Source organism: Myotis brandtii, unplaced genomic scaffold, assembly GCF_000412655.1.
Source record: "Myotis brandtii unplaced genomic scaffold, ASM41265v1 scaffold224, whole genome shotgun sequence".
NCBI lineage: Eukaryota > Metazoa > Chordata > Mammalia > Chiroptera > Vespertilionidae > Myotis > Myotis brandtii.
Genome location: NW_005358400.1, coordinates 205876 through 229749, shown reverse-complemented (window position 1 = coordinate 229749; position 23874 = coordinate 205876). Strand labels below are relative to the sequence as shown.

At 43.3% G+C, this 23874-nt stretch overlaps 1 long non-coding RNA gene and 1 pseudogene across 1 annotated transcript; one reads left to right on the top strand and one right to left on the bottom strand.

Annotated features, from left to right (window-relative positions):
- LOC102249130 overlaps positions 1-2806 on the top strand; it is a 174399-nt pseudogene extending 171593 nt beyond the window's left edge.
- Positions 2807-12089: 9283 nt separating this feature from the next.
- LOC106726076 lies at positions 12090-18414 on the bottom strand. Its single transcript, XR_001362090.1, has 2 exons — positions 18110-18414; positions 12090-12335 (listed from the first exon to the last, which is right to left on the bottom strand). It is a non-coding gene; the product is annotated as an uncharacterized LOC106726076 (long non-coding RNA).
- Between the last annotated feature and the right edge of the window lie 5460 nt (positions 18415-23874).

The window sequence follows — 23874 nt, the reverse complement described above, 5'->3', positions numbered from 1 at the left end:
GCCCCAACCCCCTGATCGGCCCTGCTCTGCGGGTGATAGAGGGCGGTGCCCCAACCCCCTGATCCGCCCTGCTCTGTTCATGACAGGGGGCGGTCCCCTAACTCCCCTATCGACCCTACCCTGTGAGTGACGGGGGGGGCTCCCCAACCCCCTTATCGGCCCTGCTCTGTGGGTGATAGAGGGCAGCGCCCCAACCCCTCCCCCCCCACGGGCCCTGCTCTGTGTGTCATGGGTAGAGCCATAACCTCCCCATCGGCCCTGCCCTGAGTGTGACAGTGGCGGCGCCCCAACCCCCTGATCGGCCCTGCTCTGCAGGTGATAGAGGGCGGCGCCCCAACCCCCTGATCCGCCCTGCTCTGTGTGTGACAGGGGGCGGTGCCCCAACTCCCCTATCGGCCCTACTCTGTGAGTGACAGGGAGGAGCTCCCCAACCCCCTTATCGGCCCTGCTCTGTGGGTGATAGAGGGCAGCGCCCCAACCCCTCCCCCCCCACGGGCCCTCTGTGTGTCATCATGGGTAGAGCCATAACCTCCCCATCGGCCCTGCCCTGAGTGTGACAGTGGCGGCGCCCCAACCCCCTGATCGGCCCTGCTCTGCAGGTGATAGAGGGCGGCGCCCCAACCCCCTGATCCGCCCTGCTCTGTGTGTGACAGGGGGCGGTGCCCTAACTCCCCTATTGCCCTGCTCGCATCATGACAGGGGGCGGCGCCCCAACTCCCCAATCAGCCCTGCTCTGAGCCCGACCAGGGGCTGCACCTAGGGATTGGGCCTCTCTGCCACCACCCAGGAAAAGGCCTAAGCCAGCAGGTCGTTATCTCCCGAGGGGTCCCAGATGGCGAGAGGGCACAGGCCGGGCTGAGGGACCCCCCCTCCCCACCCCCCGAGTGCAGGTCGTTATCTCCCGAGGGGTCCCAGACTGCGAGAGGGCACAGGCCGGTCTGAGGGGCCCCCCTTCCCCCCCGAGTGCACAAATTTTTGTGCACCGGGCCTCTAGTTTATTTATAATAGAAAAACTTCATTAGATTTCTATGGTAAGGTGGTAACATTGAAGTAAGGCATTTTGTTTTCCTGTGGTTCAGAAACCCTGAGGAGATGGCTGCATACGTGAAATCTAAAGGAACACTTTGCCTTACTGTCCATGTGCCCCTTTCTCTCCTACAAGGAAGGGATAGATCGAATCACTCAACTAATTGTTTTTTGGGGGTTTTTTAGGTTTTTTTATTTTTTAGTATATATTTTTATTGATTTCAGAGAGGAAGGGAGAGGAAGGTGAAAACATTAATGATGAGAGAAAATCATTGATTGGCTGACTCCTGCTGATCTCTCCCACCCCACACCCGGGGATCAAGACACCAACCTGGGGCTGTGCCCTGAATAGAATTGAACTGTGACCTCCTGGTTCATAGGTCAATGCTCAACCAGTGAACCATACCAGTTGGGCTACTTAGCTTCTTAATGGGAAGAAGAAATGTTCCATTTTGAATATTAATAGGGAGAGGGGAGTTCCCACTGTGATGTCCCAAAGTCAGATTTTGTGTTACTTCCTACATTAGCTTATGAGAAACAGCTACCAGCAGCAGCTCAGAGTTCTCACTTGAACCATTTTGCTTCCTCATCTGTGAGCACTTAGCTTCCAAAGGTCAGACAGAGTGAGTAGCCCAAGGGACACCTGAGAAGTGCCCGGTGTTCACCAAGTCCTTTAGGAGAGAGGTCAGGCACAAGGGTTCTATAGACCTACTGTGAGTTCAGAGTTTTCTCACAGACAGGACACTAGTGGCCAATAGAGAAGGACACTGTTGGGCAGAGGCATTGCAGTGGGAAAGGTAGGAAGTCAATCTTAATGCTATGGTTTTGTTTTCTGATGTCGCAGGGTTTGGAAATCAAGACCCCAGAGATTCACAACTGCGACTTGTCTTAGTGGGTAAGACTGGAGCAGGAAAAAGTGCCACAGGGAACAGCATCCTTGGAAAGACAACATTTCATTCCAGAATGGCAGCAAAATCCATCACCAAGGCCTGTCAGAAAGTGAGCCTCACATGGAATGAAAAATTGTCATTGTGGACACACCTGGCATTCTCAACACTGAAATACAGGATGCTGACACACATAGTGAGGTTGCTAATCGCATCCTTCTGACCTCCCTCAGGCCTCACACTGTGCTCCTGGTGGTCTTTGCTGGGCTGGTACACAAAGGAAGAACAAAAGGCCATGGAGAAGATGCTATCAATATTTGGACCCAAAGCGAGGAGTTACATGATTCTCTTATTCACCCAGAAAGATGTCTTGGATGCCATGGATGATGATTACTTCCATGATTACTTAAAGGTAGCACCAGAAGGCATTCAAGATCTAATGGAGCAGTTCAAGGATTGTCACTGTGAGTTCAACAATAAGGTGACAGAGGCTGAGCAGGAGGCTCAAGGGACACAGCTGCTGGACCTTGTCCAGACCATGGTGATGCAGAACAAGAGAGAATTCTACTCTAATAAAATGCACCAAAGGCCAGAGGTGGAGATTCAGAAATAGATTCTAACTATACAAGAAAATACAGAGCTCAGCTGAAGAGGGAGAAAAGAAAGTTAAGAGAGGAGTATGAAGAGAAAATCAGAAAGCTGGAGGATAAATTGTAGCAGGAAAGAAGAAAGGCAGAAATAGAAAGTGAATTTGAAGAAAGGGAGAAATACTATTCCTCAGACAGCCAAATGCCAGAGGTGAAGTTGAGAGTCAGCAATGAATGCTTGACTTAATCCTCAGAAGATTGAGAGTAATCTGGAGAGAAATCTCATCTCTGTTCAAGGAAGATTAGGCTAATGAAAATCTGTCTATATTTCCTGTATATTTTCAGGTATGTCTTCCCCATATAACTCATTTCCCAAAGTCAGAGCTCTCTGTTTCTGTCTCTCAGGCTCTCAGGGCTGGGGCGTATAGTAAAATTCAGTCTTGGAAATTGGTAGAGTTTTGGTTGATGTAAGAGGGAAGGAACACATTTTCAATTTTTAAAACTCCAAAGCAAAAAGTATGGATGCTCCCTATCTTCTGAATTCTCAGAGACAGAGAGAAAATGAATGCAGGAGATCAAAAGACCATGACCCCTTAGTAAAGTTTCCTCCTTTAGATTCTTTCTAGATTGGCACATAATCTCAACCTGTGGCTTCTACTCCATTTTTTTATCTTTAGCATCACAATGCTCATATTACACATGTAGTTAGAGAAATCAATGCTTTGATAATTATGCTTTGATAATCGTAGATAATCTATAGACAGAGATGCTTATGGAATTCTTTCTATATGTACATAAATTTGTTGAATTTAATTTTTATGGAAGGACTGAAATTGGCCCTTATCATCTGCCCACTGGAGAACTAATATTTGTCTGGAAACTGTTTCTCAGAACTTAACTAAGTGAAATGCCAGAAAGAGCAAAAGACAAGAGAGTCACAGTTAACAGAACAATGTTCAGTATATTCAGATGTTTCTGTAGAAAGAGGTTGACCAAGCTCAAGGTAAACAGTTTGCTGAATAACTAGTTCTCTTCTTTTCTTATGAAACTAACTGTTGCTACTACACTTCCATCACCCTACAGCCTGATTACTTATGCTAGGTGAGTCATCCCCACACTGCTGCCTTCATTCATTTGAATTGTTTGCTCATTGTTACTATAATAAAATTTTTCTATTTTCTCATATTTGTGCAAAACTGGAATCTCTTTTACCTTATAAAATATCACCAATTCTTCTAAGGCAGTGGTTCTCAACCTTCCTAATGCCATGACCCTTTAATACAGTTCCTCATGTTGTGGTGACCCCCAACCATAAAATTATTTTCATTGCTACTTCATAACTGTAATTTTGCTACTGTTATGAATCATAATGTAAATATCTCATATGCAGGATGTATTTTCATTGTTACAAATTGAACATAATTAAAGCATAGTGATTAATCACAAAAACAATATGTAATTATGTATGTGTTTTCCAATGGTCTTAGGCGACCCCTATGAAAGGGTCGTTTGACACCCAAAGGGGTTCCGACCCACAGGTTGGCGACTCACAGGTTGAGAAGAGCTGTTCTAAGGGTACTAGAATAAATTTCACGTTTTGATAAAAATTCAAGATCATTTTGGAGCGTCTCTTGGTCTACACCCTAATATGTATCTTCTCCATTCTCCATTTGAACCACAATCTTAATCTCTCTGCCCATCAGAGATCACATTCTCCTTGGATTTATTCATTATGTGCTGATAGAAATTATGTGTATCCATGCTTTCTGAGATCATTGTGAGTTTCCTGGGGGGGGTATCCCTTTAATATATGGATAACAGTACTTGAAATTTATCCCTTTTCTAATTGGTACTCTTACCCTAATAATTCATAGGCTTTTCCGAAGCACATTTCCATGTTCTACCAGTATGTCCTGGTGTTCACATGCCACTGTTCTTGTTTTGCCATCTTAAAAGTACCTTTTCCATTTCCCACTCAATTTTGTCCCCAATATACCTGCCCCTTATTTCCCCCAAACACAAATGAATTTAGATTGTACATTTAACATAAGTTAGCAAAGGTTCAAGTATATGAGATATATGATTCTATTATTCACCTGGAAAGATGACTTGGATGGCATGGAGTTCCATGATTACTTAAATGAAGCACCAGTGACTGATTCCTTCAGAAAAAGTCACTCACAGTGTGACATATTTGATTTCACTCTGCAGAATAAGGAGTTCACTGTGTCTATTAAAATTCATTGGATTTTCCCCCAAATTTTGATGTTGGAAGTTAACATCCTCTTGTATCAGGAGCTTCTCAAAGCATATATTGAACCAAAGAGTCACACATACCTAGCATGAAAAAATTAAATACAGGCTTAATATGAAAAAAGTCTTTAAGAGCTCTGTGGTACAATTCTGTGTAAACGCATTCACTTATTCCTAGCCTTGCATTCAGGTTAATGCTGTAGATGAGGCAAAGTAAAAGGTTCTGCTCTTGATAAGCTGTGAGAAGATGAGTAGCCCATGTAAAAACCCCATGTGAGAGCAGTGTTGCCCATTTGTCTCTCAAGGCAGAAGGCAGACAGAGGTCTTGATAAATACCATGCATTGTGGATAATATGATGGAAGAATGAGGTATGTTCCTATTTCTGAAAAGTGGTGGGATTTTATACTATTCATACATTCACTTACAGTCAGTGATTGTTTGAAATTCATGGAAGATTTCATACCAGACATTGAGAACCTAGAGAAAGTAAAATAAAGTCCCTTTTGAGACTGGCTTCCTTCACTTAGCATGATTTTGAGAATCATTTAAGTTGCTTGTCAATAGATGTTCTCTTACTGATGAATAGTATTCCACCTTATGGATGTACCACAGTTCCTTTATTACTTCTTCTTTATTTATATTTATGCCCCTAATTTATTTATCTTGTCAAATTGCATTGGCTAAAACCTTTACTATAACATTGAATAATAATGGAAGGGCATGCTTGCTTTGTTCCATGATATGCCTTTAGTGTTTCCCTGTTAAGTGAGTGAGATACTGGAATACAGGAGTATATGATATGTATTTGTGTTTGTGTGTGTGTGTGTGTGTGTGTGTGTGTGTGTAATCATATTAAGAAAATATTTCCCAATCACTATTTTCTTTAGAGTTTTTATCATTTACAGTAATTAATTTTGTCAAAGGTTTATAAAATTCCACTAGGTGGTACTTGGGTGGCATCCTGTGCAGCCAAACTCTGGAGAAGTTCTCTGTGATGCAGAAGCTGAGCACTGAAGAAACCACATACACTGAATGAGTCCATAGGTAAAATATCCAATGAGGAGGACAGGAGAGAAGTTTATGTCCTCATGTCATAACCAGTATTTTTGGAGCTGGTAAAATGAAGTGGAGACACAAATGGCTGCCAGATAGGCATCAGTGTTGTACACCTCCTCCTAGGGCCAGAAAAGCAACTAAATCCAAATATATCCAGCCTGAATTAACAAATTAACCACAGTTGAGGAGACAAGCTCAATAGAATAAGAAGATAAGTAACCATTATGGTTGAATGACTGGAACAACTGGTCTCTATGATGTGCACTGATCACCATGCAGGATCTGCACTCCGGTGGTCAGTGTGCTCCCCCAGGGGGAGCATCGCTCAGCCAGAAGCTTGGCTCATAGCTGGTGAGTGCAGCTACCAGGGTGGGAGCCTCTCCTGACTCCACAGCAGCACTACCTTATGGTAGCAGCAGGCACCACATGAGTGGCGTGGCACCTGGCCCCGATTTGGGCTCCTCCTTGGCTGCCTGCTTTTTGGTGCACTGTTACATCCCTCAGCGTTCCCGGCTGTGAAAGTGTGCAGGCTGGGTTGTGGGACCACCCACCAAGTGCACAAATTTCATGCACTGGGCCTCTAGTTTTAATAAGAAAGGGCAGAGGATGCTTAGAGAATGGAGCTTGCCAGCCATAACCCATGTGGAACCACCACTGTACCCAGGCAGTGAGTGGCAAAGTACCTCCCAGCAGGCTCTTAGACATATGCAGGGAGCACACTATGCCAGAGTGAGCTCCCACACGAGGCCTCCTCACCAGCCTGCTGAGACCCAGTGTCCTAGGATCCCGCTCCAAGACTCCACAGTGAGTGCAAGCCAAGGAGAACCTTGTTCCCCACCCCCACCACAGACTCCAGAACTGTGCTTCTAGCCTAACCCAAAGCCACCCAGCACCCACACTACCCCCAGCACGTGGACCTGCTGCCAGGATGATGCTGAGCAACCCAGAGAATGCCACAGGGGAGCTCTGACTATGCAACCTGGAGCAACCCATGCATAACCCATGCAACTCAGGACCATCCAGAGCAAGGCCCTGGGTGAAAGGGGAGAACAGACTGAGTGACTCAGGGCAACCAGCCCCAACTCCACACTGACGAGGGGAAAACTGGAGCAACCCAGTGCATATCTCACTCCAGCTACATGAAAATGGAACTGTGCGACCCTGAGTAACCCCAACCCTCTACTCCTCAGCCTCTGGGACAGTCCTGCAGAGGCTATCTGGAGCAACCAAGCACACGACTTACTCCATGCCATAGGAAAGCACTGATGAGGCAACCTGGATCAAGCTGTTGTGCTCAGCCAGTGGCCACAGGACAGTGGTGCAAGTGCACAGCCAGAAGGACCTATGGTGCTACGCTGCCATGGATGCCAAAGCTGCACAGAAAATTGCATGCCAGAGGGCTCTGGGTCCTCAAAGGGCATAGCACATTAGAGAACTGTACACACCCTCCCACCACCCTGAGCATCTGAAGGAGACAACTGAGGGACCAGATTAATGGGACAAGTAGATACAATTCAGAGTACAGACAATAAAGGCAAGAGACTCAAGGCAGACCCAGGCTTTGGGCTAACAATTTGTGGATCATTGCCCTGATAGGTCTAATATCTCACAAGCCCCAAGTAGGGTGCACAGGGCCAGAAAGAGACAGTAAAAGTGGGGAGACAATAAAACAACCCCCCAAGGAAAGAAAAGGAGGATCACCAGAAAAGGAACTAAGTGAAACAGCAGTATGCAATATGTTTTGAAATTAATTCAGAGTAAGGGTCATACAGTCCATAAACCAGATGGATGAAAAAATCAACAACTTATGTAAGAATGAAGCTGAAATAAAAACATGATATAGCTACAATAAAAAACACGATGGAAGGTTTCAACAGTAGACTAGAAGAAGTGGAGGACCAAATTAGTGAATTAGATGATAGGACAGTTAAACACACCTAATCTGAACAGCAACTGGATAAAAAATTAGAAAGCGGGAGGAGAGCCTCAGGGAGTTTGGGAACAACATGAAACAAAGTAACATATGATTAATAGGGGTTAGCAAAGGACAAGAAGTGGAGCAAGGATCAGAAAACCTAATTGAAAAAATAATGACAGAAAACTTCCCTGATTTGGGGAAGAAAAAGTCACACAAGCAAAGAGAGTCCCAAACAAGTTGAACCCCAAAAGACCCACACCAAGATAAGTCATAATTATAATGGCAAACATTAAAGACAAAGAGAGAATCTTATAAAGGCTGCAAGAGAGAGACAAAGAGTTACCTACAAAGGATCTCACATTAGATTATCAAGTGATTTCTCAACAGAAACACATCAAGCCAGAAGGGAATGGAATGAAATATACAAAGTGATGCAAAGCAACAAACTGATTTCAAGAATACTCTATCAAGCAGGGCTATCATTAAAAATTGAAGGGGAAATCAGGAGCTTCACAGACAAAAACAAAATGCAGAGGGAGTTTATCACTACCAAGCCAGCAATGCAAGATATGCTAAAGGGACAGTTGTAAAAAGAAGAAATAGAAAGAGAAGAAGGAACACAGGCATAAAGAATAGAAATACTAGTAGCTAGCATTGTTTTTCTTCTCACATATATCTTTGTTGATTTCAGAGAGGGAGCGAGAGGGAAGAGAAATACAAACATCAATGATGAGAGAGCATCATTGATTGACTGCTTCCTGCATGTCACCTACTGAGGATCAAGCCCTAACCCCGGCATGTGCCCTTGACCAGAATCAACCCTATGATCCTTCAGTCCACAGGCTGATTCTTGATCCACAGAGCCAAACCAGCTAGGGCTAGAGCTAGTTCTTTGAATGCATAAACAAGATTGATGAACCTCTAGCCAGGCTCATCAAGAAACAGAAAGAGAGGACCCAAATAAAAAAAATCAGAAATGAAAGAAGTGAAGAAACAACTGACCTCACAGACATACAAAGGATTGTAAAAAATACTACAAACAACTCTATTCCAACAAACTGGACAATGTGGTGAAATGGACATATTAATAGAAAAAATACAAGCTTCCAAAACTCAAACAGGAAAGAATAAAAAAACCCTGAATATGCTGACAACTACCGATGAAACTGAATAAAAAAAAACTTCCAGCAAATAAAAGCCCAGGCTCATATGGGGAGTTTTATCAAACATTCAAAGAACAACTAAAACATATCTTTCTCAGAATATTTCAAAAACTTCAAGAGGAAGGCACACTTCCAAGCTATTTCTATAAAGCTAGCATTACCCTAAAACTAGATAAAGACACTACAAAAAAGAGAATTACAGGCCAGTACCCCAGATGAACAAAGATGCTGAAATCCTCACCAAAATTATAGCGAATCAGATCCATCATTACATTAGAAAGATCATATACCATGACCAAGTGGGATTTATTCCGGGGATGCAAGGCTGGTACAATATCCACAAATTATTAAACACGATACATCATATAAACAAATCGTGAGACAAAAATCACATAATCATATCAATTGATGCAGAAAAATCATTTGACAAAATCCAATAAAATTTCTTGATAAAAACTCTTAGCAAAGTGGGAATAGAGGGATCATACCTCAACATAATGAAAGCATTATATGTCAAGCCTACAGCCAACATCATACTCAATGGGCAAAAACTAAACTCATTTCCCCCAAGAACAGGAACAAGACAGGGATGTCCAATTTCACCACTCTGATTCGACATAGTACTGGAAGTGCTAGCCATAGTGATCAGACATGAAGAAGGTATACAAGGCATCCAAATTGGGAGAGTAGAATAAAATTATAATTATTTGCAGATGACTTGATATTGTACATAGAAATCCCCAAAAACTCCATCAAAACACTACTAGACTTAATAAATGAATTTGGCAATGTAGCAAGATACAAAGTTAACACTCAGAAAACTATGGCTTTTTGTATACTGTGGAAAGGAAAACTAAGACGCCTACACAACATGCAGGTGAATGGCCAGCCAGCGGCACCTTTTGATCACCGTTGCAACCTATTTATTTCTTTCAAGGTTATACAATCAATCATTGTTGCTAAGTGCTGTTACTAAAACAAGTGAATTACATAAAACCATAATTAATCATTAATGCCCCGTTACCAAGGTATTATTAATCAACTTTGCCCCGTTGCTCTAGCTACTAATATCAACTTGCCCCATTGCCCTAGCTATTAATATAACTTTGCCCCGTTGCTCTAACTACTATTAACTTGCCCCATTTCCTAGACTATTATAAACTTGCCCCGTTTCCCAGACTACCCTCGACCATAGTTGGTTCCATTTCCCAGTAACTGCCAACATACCTGAGAGGGACATTCAGAGGTCACCCACAGTATACCAATAATAAACTCTCAGAAAAAGAAACTAAAAAACGATCTGATTTACCATTGCAACAAAAACATTAAGATACCTAAGAATAAACTTAAGTAAGGAGGTAAAAGACCTGTACTAATAAAACTACAGGATGTTTTATAAAGTGATAGATGAAGGTATAAACAAGTGGAATATGGATTGATAGAATCAACATCATTAAAATGGCCATACTATCCAAAGCAATCTATAAATTCAATGCAATCCCAATTAAAATACCAACCGCATATTTCATAGAACTAGAACAAACTCTCCAAATATTCATGTAGAATAAAAAAAGACCCAGAATAGGTGCAGCAATCCTGGGAAAGAAGAACAAAGTTGGAGGGAGTACAATACCAGCTATCAAGCTATAGTACAAAGCCACTGTTCTCAAAACTGCCTGGTATTGGCACAAGAAAAGACATACAGACCAATGTAACAATACAGAGAACCCAGAAATCAACCCAAGCCATTATTCTCAATTAATATTTAATAAAGGAGGCAAAGCATACAATGGAGTCAAGACAGTCTCTTCAATAAATGGTGTTGGGAAAATTGGACAGATACATGCAAAAAAATGAAACTAGATCAACAATTTACACCATACACATAAATAAATCAAAATGGCTAAAGGACTTAAATGTAAGACAGGAAACCATAAAAATCCTACAAGACTCCATAGGCAGCAAAATATCAGGCATTTGTCGTAGCAATATCTTTACCAATACAGTCCCTAGGATAATGGAAACAAAGGAAAAAGTAAACAAATGAGACTACATCAAAATAAAAATCTTCCGCACAGCAAAAGAAACCATCAACAAATCAACAAGAGAGCTAACTGCATGGGAGAACGAATTTGCCAATGTTATATCCCATAAGGGTTTAAACTCCAAAATTAATAGGGAACTCATACAACTCAAAAAAATGGGCAAAGGGGCTAAATTGACACCTTTTGAAAGAGGACATACAGAAGGTCAAGAGATATATGAAAACATGCTCAAAGTACCAATCATCCCAGAGATGCAAATCAAAAAGAACATGAGTTGTCATCTCACACCTGTCAGAATGGCTATCATCAATAAATCAACAAAGGATATGTGCTGGCAAGGATATGAAGAAAAAGGAACCCTCCTGCACTGTTGGTGGGAATGCAGATTGGTGAAGCCACTGTGGAGAACAGTATGGAGTTTTGTCAAAAAATTAAAAAGGGAACTCCCATTTGACCCAGTGATCCCACTTCTAGGAATATATCCAAAGAAATCAGAAACATCAATCAGAAAGGATATAAGCACCACTATATTCATAACAGCATAATTTAAAATAGCTAAGATTTGGAAATAGCCTAAGTGCCCATCAGCAGATGAGTGGATTAAAAAATCGTGGTACATCTATAGAATGGAATACTACACTGCTGTAAAAAAGATGGAATTCTTACCATTTGCAACAGCATAGATGGATCTGGAGACCATTATGCTAAGGGAAATAAACCAGTTGGAGAAAGATAAATTTCACATGATCTCACTCATTTGTGGAATATAAGGAACAACATAAACTGATGAACAAAAATAGATCCAGAGACAGAGAAGTATAGAATAGTTCATCTAACCTTAGAGGGAAGGTGGGGGTGAGGGAGAGTAAGGTATCAACTAAAGGACTTGTATGCATGCATATAAGCATAACCCATGGACACAGACACTAGGCGGGGTGAAGTCATGTGCTGGGTGGTGGGAACAGTCAGGGAGAGGTCAATGTGGGAAAATGACTCATATGTAATAATTTAAGCAATAAAGAATTTAAATTAAAAGAAATACACATGACACAACCATAGCCTTCTTTCATAAAAATCTTTTCAAATATTATGGTTGAAACAAACTGAAAATTAAAGGAAGGAAAAGATAAATGGTACAAATATTACTCAAGCAAAAGGAAGGAAAGATTGTACTGATAGCAAATACATTAGACTTCAGAACAGACACAGAGATGAACATTATATAGTGATAAATAGTCACTCCAGTTTCTGACTGCAAGGCTGTCAATAAAGGCTATTTCTAGATATGGGGCTCAAGGTTCCTTCTGCTGGAATGAAAGCAAGCAGTGACCATCTGACAGATCCTCCTTATCTGCAGTTTGAATATCTGTGGTGATGCAATGAGGTGATCAGGTACATTCTGCATGGCTTAAACAGGATGCTGTTCTGATTTTTCAAGTTTATTTCATTCAGTGTAGCTGCAATTTCCAATTGCAAGGATCAGGGGTAATTTTTAGGTTTCAGTAACTTCAAGTCAAATGATGAAAGAAAAATAAGACATTAGTTCAGAGGGTTGTAGCCCAAATATTTAAGAAAACTAGAAAAATTCAGGATCCAGTCAATGTATAGGTGGAAATAAAACTTTCAAGATAATTTGTACAGGAATCTGACATACACAAAAATGTGTTATAGATACTTTTGAAAGACAATTTCTCCCCTTAAAACCACCCTCATTTATATTAAAGTTAGCCAACTTATGACTTTTTTCTGCATTAAGTCAAGTTTTAATTTGGCCTGATTATTTCCATAAAAACAAGATTATCAATTGACTGTATAGGCTCTCCTAAATCTGCTTTGCTGCAGTATCATAAGGAAAATTGAACTTTAAAAAAAAATTTTTTTCTTTTCTTTCTTTTTTTATTTTATTGCTTAAAGTATTACAAAGAGTATTACATATGTCTTCTTTTTTTCCCCGCCCTTGACAATCCCCTGGCTTCCCCTACCCCCCAGTGTCTTATGTCCATTGGTTATGCTTATATGCATGCATACAAGTCCTTCAGTTGATCTCTTACCCCCCTCCCTCCTGCCCCCCAACCCTTCCCGGCCTTTCTGCTGCAGTTTGACAATCTGTTTGAGGAAAATTGAACTTTTTAAAAAATATATATTTTATTGATTTTTTTACAGAGAGGAAGGGAGAGGGATAGAGAGTTAGAAACATCAGTTAGAGAAAAACATGGATCAGCTGCCTCCTGCACACCCTACTGGGGATGTTCCTGCAATCAAGGTACATGCCCTTGACCTGTATGGAACCTGGGACCTTTCAGTTTGCAGGCAGACGCTCTATCTACACTGAGCCAAACCGGTTAGGGCAGGAAAATTGAACTTTAGTTCGCCTTTCTGGGAGAAGAAACCAAGCCACATAGTTGCCATTGCATTTTGACTGCAATACGCATATTTTTTGGTAAATTCCTCTAGTGTTTTAGTCCCTCAAAATGTCTTGAGGCTCTTTCTTTGCCATCTCCCAGGAAAGAACCTTTGTTTCTTCCATAAAAAGAATGCCATGAATCATGTGAATAGGCAAGGCACCAGGCTGTTTTTCAAAAGGCTTTTATAGGCTTCAAAGTCAATCCTAAATCCTTAAAGGTTTCTGGTGACATCCAGAGTCTAGGCATGTTTCTCCCAAACATGAAATTCCAGTCAAAGTCCTGGTTAATGAAACCACTTTACAATCATGTCCTGTTATAAAGAAAACAGAATCTTATTGGATTTATAAATTCTAAAGGGTTAGCAGAGAAGGAGCCTAGCCTTTTTTCTATAGAAGAGAGATGGGCTAGAGAAAAGGGGACATGAACTCGGATGATTCCCTCAGGTCCCGTGACCTCTTGGAGAGGAGCTAGAGTCTGGGGGGTCTGAGGGGAAGTCCAGGTAGCAGCAAGGGTGGGGTGGTTTGACCTGGTCTGACCTGTTATAGGGGAAGAAACCAGCGGAGGTTTAGGGTCCCTGGTATGAGGAGAAGCGGGAGCGTACAGAGGGGGAGGGGGAGTCGACGCAGACAGGAGTTGGGGGTAGAGTGGTGCTGGGACCCAGGGTGTTGGCGTAGGGACAGGTGGAGGCGCTGGGACCAGGGGTATTGCAAGCGCTTTCAGCAGGATGGTTAGTGCTGAGTCCTCTGGCTCCGCCCGGGGCGAGTCGCCCGCGGGTCGCTGATCTGGAACCTGTGGAGTGGAAGCTTTTGGGTCTATTTTAGCAAGGAGAATTTGGGTGGGAGAGCAGGTCATACAGAGCTGGGAGCGAGAGCGGAGGTACCAGAATGCCTGAGCATAAGGGATTTCAGGCCATTTACCTGTTCGTTGGCAAAAATTAGCTAGGTCAGTTAAGATTCTGAAATCGAAAGTGCCATCTGGGGGCCAAATGGGGCCATTGTCCAGAGCGTAGCGAGGCCATATTTCGGTGGACAATCGGATGAGGCATCGCTTTTTCTGTTCCCTCTGATCATACCCTAATTCGCGCCAATTGGAGAGAACGCACCCTAAGGGTGTTTTGGAGCTCGGCTTGGAGGAATTGCTGCCCATACTGATTCAGGTCTCGGTCAGAGAGGTCTCTCAAGCAGGCGTCCCCGATTGGGAGAACTCAGAATACAGAGACAGGGGACAGGCCGTCTCGGGGGCGTCCCCACCGGAAAGGCAAGTCCGGGGAAGATATCCCTGGGATACCTTACAGGAGGGCTCCCTGGCGCGGCCGCAACTACAGACAGGGGTCCCTAGGAAAGTTGAATAGAACTGGTGGAAGCTTACCTCACCGCTGGGCGAAGATCGGTTTGGAGGCCAGCTGGTCCGGTCAGGGAGGTCCTGGCCAAAAAGCGTGGTAGACCTCCTGGGTTTTGGCACCAAGATATAATGTTTAATGTAAGGTTTAATCTGAGATGTAAGATTTAATCTGACCGAAGCCAATAAATTGACCAAGACAAGCAGGGTAAGAGCGAAATATCGCGTTTATTGGAAGCTCTCGGGTGAGGTCCCACGGTCTGGGGGTGCAGGCCGGGGGGTCACCCCCGCCTATGCCTGGCAGAGATTTTTTATGCTGCTGTTGGACCAATCAGGTTTATCTGAGGTAGCTTGTGGCGGGTGATTGATGAGCGGGAAGTTTGTACAGCTGCACCCTGGCCATCCTGAGAAGTCTTGGGTGGTCATTTATTGTCCATCAGAATGTTAGCACAACAGGATGTTACTTGGTTATTCTGGTGGGTCCCAGGGTGGCAGCTATTGTCCAGCAGGATGTGGCTTGGTCGTTCTGGGTTGTTTGTCCAATTCAGCGGGTAGGATCGGGAAAGTCCCTATTTTCTAAGCCACAGGCCTTCCGGTGACCCCAAATTTCATTGTTACAAATTGAACATAATTAAAGCATAGTGATCAATCACAAAAACAATATGTAATTATATATGTGTTTTCTGATGGTCTTAGGTGACCCCTGTGAAAGGGTTGTTCAACCCCCAAAGGGGTCGCGACCCACAGGTTGAGAACCGCTGATGTATATCCTTTTTGAATAGAATATTTATTATGTAACATCATGAAAGCTTATGAATAAGACAAAAACCTAACCCATTTACCAGACCTTTGGCAAAACAATTCCAATTAGCCATTGGCTTATAGCGGTAAGTTGATCGATCAGCTAGAAAAGGCCTAATGGACTCTCTGGTGGAACTGAGACTGAGCCACCCATTTTAAAACAGAAATAAAGTTTGGCACATCTATGCAATGGAATACTATGCTGCAGTAAAGAGGAAGGAACTCCTACCATTTGCAAGAGCAAGGATGGAGTTGGAGAGCATTATGCTAAGTGAAATAAATCAATCAGAGAAAGATAAATATCACATGATCTCACTCATTTGTGTAATTTAATGAACAACATAAACTGATGAACAAAAACAGATCTAGAGACAGAGAAGCATCGATCAGATGCTCAAACCTCAGAGGTAGAGGAGGGTGGGGGGAAGGGGGATAGATCAACCAAAGGACTTGTATGCCTGCATATAAGCATAACCAATGGATACAGACAACAGGGGATGAGGGCATGAGTGGGGGGGGTGTAGGGGGATAATGGGGGGATAAAAACACATTTGTAATACCTTAATAAATAACAATTTTAAAAAAGTGTAAAATAGCCGAAACCGGTTTGGCTCAGTGGATAGAGCGTCGGCCTGCGGACTGAAAGGTCCCAGGTTTGATTCCGGTCAAAGGCATGTACCTGGGTTGCGGGCACATCCCCAGTGGGAGATGTGCAGGAGGCAGCTGGTCGATGTTTCTCTCTCATCGATGTTTCTAACTCTCTATCTCTCTCCCTTCCTCTCTGTAAAAAATCAATAAAATATATTTTTAAAAAAGTGTAAAATAAAAAAACAAAAAACAAAAACAAAAAACAAAGATAAAACTCAAACAAATGAGTATTCTCAAGCCAAATCCTCCAGAAAGAAGGTGTGAGACACTAGTCTTAGAATCTTATCTCACACAAACCAAGTACACAAATGACTTTTACAAGGTCCAACTGTCACACAGTCCAAATGGAGGAGATAGAGGATTGCAGGTATGCACACCTGTTAAACTTACCCAGGCTTGGAGCCCAACCACTTCCTTAATGACGAATTTATTCCACCAATAAATTTTTTGCAGGCAGCTGATGCTATGAGAGTGAGAGGGTGATCAGGGAGAGTCATTGAGGTAAGAAACTCTAGGCAGCTGCTGGGATGTCCCTGGAGTCTCTGATGTGGGGTTGGCCTGCCCCACGCAGCATGTGGACTGAAAAGGGCTAGACCTGTCGGGGTCCAAGACTTCCTAGCTGGCACACTAATTCTGATACCAAACCCAGGTTTGGCTGCATGAAAGCCAATAATCAAGAGACAGAGGTTGGTGGCAGAAAAGTAGGCTTATTGAAGAGCCAGCTGCTTGAGAAGACAGGCAACTCTCATTACAAAGACCATCCTAACAACTGGACATGGGCAGGGAGTTTTGTAATGAGGAAGAAAATAAAACAGAACAAAGAAATCTAATTAAGGGAGTTCAGAGATCTCTGAGAAGGGGACTAAGTGCAAGCCAAGATGGTTTGTTCAGATAACCTGTTGAAGGTCAGCAAATATCTGAGAGCCATAATGTCTAACTGTCAGTCTGCTTGTTTTGGCCTTAGTTTCTACAGTTCTTAAGCTAAGAGGCTGTTTGTCTGTGGTAACATGTTACATAACAGCTCATCATTTTTAGAAATAATGTGAAAAGAATGGTGGGGTGGGTTACATAGTCACATACTAAAGGAAAAAAGTTGACCACTACCTTACATCATATGAAAAAATTAAGTCAAAATGGATTAGAGAATTGAAGAACATAAGATCTGACCATGAAATGCTTAGGTGAAAGCATAGGCAGTAAGCTCCTTGATGCAGGGCTTGGTGATAATGTTTTGAATCTAAAAACAAAAACAAAATGAATAAATGAGACAATATCAAGCTGAAAAGCTTCTGCACAGCAAGATAAACTATCAACAAAATGGAAAGGCAACCTACTGAATGGGAGAAAATATTTGCAAATCAAACATTTGATAAGAAACTAATATCAAAATATACGAAGAAATCATAAAACTCAATTACAAAAAAAAGGACACAGCAAGTTTAATTTAAAAATGGGCAGAAGATCTGAATAGACATTTTTACAAAGAAAACCTACAGATGGCCAACAGGTACATGAAAAGATGTTCAACACCACTAACCATCAGGGAAATACAAATCAACACCTGGTGGCTCTTTGGTTGGAGCATCATCGTGTTCACTGGAAGCCTGTGGCTTTGATCCCAGGTCAGGGCTCATACCTAGGTTTCAGGCTAGATTCCCTGTCAGGGTGTGTGCAGGCAGAAGGCAACTGATTGCTGTTTATCTGTCTCATCAATGTTTCTCTTTCTGTCTCTCTCTCCCCCTTCCTCCCTCTCTAAAATCAATAGAAATATCCTTGGGTGAGTGATACAGTAAGATATCAACTTCACATCTGTTAGAATGGCTATGATAAAAAAAAAGTAGAAAACGGAGGCAAGTCAGAGAAGCCACAGACATCTGGAGCAGAAGGGGCCAAGCTGAAAAAGGTCCCTCCTGATGTGTCACCCATGTTGCCAGACCTCTGATCATTCAGGGTTCAGCCAAGTAGTTAAGGCAGGACTTACCATCTGCTTCCTGCCTTTGAATTGGTGCCCTCCTTCCAACCAAAGGAAAGAGCACTAGCTTCACCTCAAGAAGAGGAAGAAGGTGGGATTACAGGACTCAGAGTGCACTCTAGGATGGTTCCAAGTGGGCTTGTTGCTGCAAAATGATGACCTTGATCCAGGAATGTATCCAGGTCCTTAGAAACAATGTCAACTTACTCTTTCGAGTGGGAGGAGTTCCATATTCTGTTCTTGAATCCATTTTGGAGAGTTCTACACCTGATCAGCTACATCGCCTAGAGAAATACACTGGTGCACTAGCTGAAGAAACAGATCAATTATAGAAGAGGCATTGTCACTGCAACTTTTAGAAAGATCAGAAGAACCTGAATCATGGTTGGAGATGCACATGAGGCTTCAGGATGCCAGAGAGGAGTGGCTGTGAGCAGTGACACTGAATATCAGTGCCAATAGGCCCAAGGGCTAACATACAATGACCATCTTTGTCCCCTTATTTGAAATAGGAGGAGCAGCTGTCCAGGAAAAAGTCAAGGTCATGCCAGCCCCCATACCTCACAACAAGCATCAGTGCTCCTCTAACAGTGCCCGTAGTCACAGCTTTTACCCCATCCCTGGGAAGCCGGCTTATGACTGCACAGGCACCACCAGTGCCCACTTGGCACAGATGGTCAGCAGCAGCAAGAAGCCTGGGAGCACATTGCACTGATGATGGCCAAGACCCTTAAAGATTTCAAGAGCAGATTCTCCCAATGATGAACCAAGGACTTGCCCAGGGATGGAATTTGGAAGGAGGAAGCAAGGACAGTGAGGGTGCGGGATGGTACTTCCCCAGGAGACCAGAATTGTTGGCTTTGTGGAACTTTTGGACTATGACTCCTGTAGTTTTGAAGTGTTGCACCTGTGAACCTTCATGCCACAGCAGTCGGGAGTGTGTGTGTGCCCATGTATGTATGTACCACATACAGAAAAGGAACTGGACGGATACATGGGTAGACACTAAGGTTCACCTTTAGAGTATCTGGGTCATGGTAATGTGGTACACTTATTTATTTACTGTGTTTGTTACCTACTATTTCTTTAAACTTGATTTATGTGTCTATAACTAACCATGCATTATGTGAACTGTTAATGTATACTACTGAGAAAAATGATCAAAATCATTACTGTCAGGAATTCTTAGATTTGATAAATTCCAAAACTTGGGATATCTTTAAAACTCAGAAAAAGGAGGGATATACAGACTGTTCAACTCAATAATTAATGTTTAAAAAAATGTGTTGGCAAGAATGAGAAGAAAAGAGAAACCATTTGCCATGTTAGTGGGAATGTAAATTGGTGCAGCCACTGTAAAAAACAGTATGGAAGTTCTTTAAAAATAGAACTACCATATGACATATGTATGATTCAGCAATTCTACTAATGGATATTTAGCTGAAGAAAACAAAAACACTTATCTGAACAGATATCTGCACTCCTCTTTTAGTTCAGCATTATTTGCAATAGCCAAGACATAGAAACATATGGATGGATAGATAAATAAATTCTGATTATATATATACTAGAGGCACAGTGCACGAAAATTGTGTATGGGTGGGGGAGTCCCTGAGCCAGTCCTGCACCCTCTCCAATCCAGGACCCCTCGGGGGATGTCCGACTGTCTCTCACAATTTGGGATCGCTGGCTCCTAACTGTTCGCCTGCTTGCCTGCCTGATGGCCCCTAATCTCTTCTGCCTCGCCCTGCACTCGGGACCCAGGATTCCCTCCTCTAGCTGGTTGCAGGCACCCAGGACCCGGGCTGGCTTCACCAGGGCTGGCAGAGGCCACAGGAGACTGTGGGTGGGCGGCTTCACCCAGGCTGCAGCTGCAGGTGCTGGCACCCGGGACCACAGGGTGGCCAGCTTGTCCTTCTCCCAGGCCGCAGCCCCAGTGGCTGGTGACCGGGACCACAGGGCGGGTGACTAGTCACTCTCTTGGGCCACAGGTGCAGGTGCAGCCTCTGGCTCCCGGGATGGTGGGGTGGTGGCTTGTCCCCTTCCCAGGCTGCAGCCTGGCTGGTCCACATTCCTCTCTCATGAGTTCATTTGTGCCTGGCTGGTCCCCATTCCTCTCTCCCCAGTGTTTAGTGTCTGAGCCATTATGGCATGATGGTGTGACAACCATTTGCATATTAGCTCTATATATAGATATATATCTATCTATCTATATCTATCTATATCTATATCTATATATCTATATCTATATCTATTACTGGAAGTGGCAGCAGCAGAGGTGTGATGGGGCATGCCTTCCCCTGATCGCTGGGTTGCCTCCCACCCCTGAGGGCTCCTGGACTGTGAGAGGGGGCAGGCCGGGCTAAGGGACACCCACCCCCCATGCATGAATTTCATGCACTGGGCCTCTAGTATATCTATCTCTATCTATCTATCTATCTATCTATCTATCTATCTATCTATCTATAGAGAGAGTATTAGTCAGCCATAAAAAAACCAAAGTCTTGCCATTTGCAATGTCCATATTTCCCAAAAGCAATATACTGATATAATGAAATCCCCCATCAAAATCCAATGGCATTTAAAAAAGAAATACAACAAAAAGTCATCAAACTTGTGTGGAACCACAAGAGACCCCAAATAGCTAAAGCATTGCTGACAAAAAAGGAATAAAGTCAGAGGTATCACACTCCCTGACTTCAAATTATACTGCAAAGTGACAATAATCAAAACAGTATATTGGCAGAAATGTATACACACTGATCAATGGAAGAGAATTGAGGGTTCAGAAATAAATCCACATTTATATGGATAATGATTTTCAACAAAGGAGCCATAAACATATATTGGAAAAAAGAAATCCTCTTCAATAAATGATGCCAGGAAAACTAGAAAGGCACATGCAAAAGAATGAAACTAGACTAGACTGCTGTTTGTCATCTTATCTAATAAAAAGGTAACATGAAAATTGACCATACCTCCGCTATACTCACAAGCCACACCCACAAGCCACACCGACAAGCCAATCAGAGTGACTATATGCAATTAACCCAAACAAGATGGCAGTCCGCAGCCACAGAGCTGGAGTAAGCAGGAGTCTTGGTTGCCCTGACAATGGGGGAAGCCAAGCTTCCTGCCTGCCCTGACAGGCTGTATCCTCGGCTCAAGGCAACAGTTTCAATTATAGAAGATAAATAAATCCCAGATACCTGCTTCCAGCCAGCCTCCACTGAAAGCTTGGGTGACTGGGGCCATGGCCAACCTGCGAACAGTCATCAGCCCCTCAAACAGGCTGGCCAGGCACCCCAGGGGGCACACCCACCCTGAAGGGGCTGTGGCCAGCCTTCAAACAGCCATTAGCACCTAACCCAGGCTGGCTAGGCACCCCAGTGGGGACCCCCACCTTGAAGGAGCTGTGGCCAGCCTGCAAACAGCCATCAGCCACTCACCCAGGCTGACCAGACACCCCAGCACGACCCCCTCCCTGATCTGGGACACCCTTCAGGGCAAACCAGCTGGCCCCACCCATGCACCATGCCTCTATCCTATATAATAAAAGGGCAATATGCAAATTGACCCTAACAGCAGAAAGACTGGGAATGACTGGTCACTATGACACACACTGACCACCAGGGGCAGACGCTCAATGCAGGAGCTGCCCCCTGGTGTTCAGTGCACTCCACTAGGGGGAGTTCTGCTCAGCTACAAGCCAGGCTGACGGCTGCCAGTACAGCAGTGGTAGTGGGAGCCTCTCCCATCTCCTCAGCAGCGCTAAGGATGTCCGACTGCAGCTTAGGCCTGCTCCCCACTGGCAAGTGGACATCCCCCGACGGCTCCTGGGCTGCCAGAGGGATGCCTGGCTGCCAGCTTAGGCCCAATCCCCCAGGGAGCAGGCCTAAGCCAGCAGGTGGTCATCCCCCGAGGGATCCCAGACTGGGAGAAGGCAAAGGCCAGGCTCAGGGACGGCCCCGAGTGCACAAATTTTTGTGCACCAGGCCTCTGGTATTTAATAAAAACCTGCCAAAGAACACAATGTATAAAGAACTCTTGCAATCCATTAATTAAAGACAAATCACCGGATTTAAAATGGAAAAAAAGATTTCAATAAGTGTTTTAGACATATACTGCATATACTGCACCAGTGAAACCACCACCACAACTAATGTAATGACTGTCAATTTTCTAATACCCTGTAGCCCTACCATACCACTTACTCTACCACCAAAGCCTCAACAACCACTTGTGTGTTGTGTGATGATATGCACCAAAATCATTCCTTGATGTGAACATGTATGTGAGGGGCTGAGACCTAGACTCTGAGCTGAGATCTCAGACCTCTGTGGAGGAGATGATGATGATTTTCTCCACCATGGAAATTTGTTAATCCCTAATTCCAATTTAGGAAAAGTTTTAGGAACACAAGATGCTTTTTAATAGGAAGAAAGATCTTGAGAACCATTGCCTTAGATACTCCATTTTTTATATTTGCCTAAAAACATAGATGAGACTGTTTTTTTAAAAGCATATGTTTTTGAGAGACAGACTCATAGATGGAGAGCAGGCTGACAGCTGTCATGGGGGTGGGGATCTGGGGGAAATGAGTAAAAAAGAAAAAATAAGAAAAAAAATAATGAACAAGGACAACAGTGAGGTGAGTAGGTGTGTGTGGGGAGGTGGAGAATGGGGGATACAAGATGATGGAAGGAGACCTGACTGGGGTGGTTAACACACAATAGATTGTACAGATGATGTGTTTTAGAATTGTGCACCTGAAACCTATGTAAGTGTAGCCAACAGAAAAAATATAAAAATAAATAAATGTGTAATTGACCAAATAGTGTAAAGAATGGCTAAGCCTCTCCATTTGGGGAGACAGAGCTTTTGATATTAATCCCCTATCTGTTTAACTTGCTACAAGTAAATAAAACTATCCTGTGACAACCATGTCTCCTTTTTGAATAGGACACCCCAAGTGGAGAGGCCCTTGAGTTTTGTAACAAGATGATCCACATAGATCAGCCTCCTAAGGCAAAGATCTAGGTTGAAAGAGGGCAAAGTGTGGATCTACAGATGCAAAGGAAATATATTTAACACAGTAGAGATTTTTAAGTTATAGTCAGGGACGTTTTAGGATGGCACCTAAAAAAGAAAAGAGGGAAAATAAACAAGAGAATTTGGCAACTTCCAAACATCCATGTGTTATCAGACAGGGACTGGCGCATAATGTCTGAGTTCTTGACTTGGTACAGGAGAGAGGATGTTTATTAAAACTGGGGACAGTGAAATAAAGGAAGGGTTTAGGGTAGAAGAAACAATAGGAGAGAACCGAGCTGGGGCTGCTTTGGCTCCCTAGAAATGTTATAGGAAAGAAGTGAGTCAAGGTGGGACTGCGTCAGCTCACTGGGAAGTCAGGGAAAAGGGGGCCTTGAAGACAGGATCAGGGGCTGAGACTGGGTGCAGCTGCCACTGCCCATTGCTCTGCTGGCTGCAAGTCCCTCATGGGGATCCATAGATTTTAGGAACAAATAAAAAGTTCATGCCTGGTATAGGGCATGGGCCTGTGCTAGAGCAAGTTTTTGTCCTGATGACATTTTTCCTTTTTTTTTTTTTTCCTAATCAGTTGTCCAGGTGCATTTTTAATATGCTGATGCATCAAGGTATGTGTATAGGGGAGTTTTGGATTATTCTTTGCTCTGTTTTACTATTTTATTTTATCTTAGTTGTGCCTGGTTTTAATGTGGTTTTTGTGACTTCATCTGCCCTTGGGTTTAGCT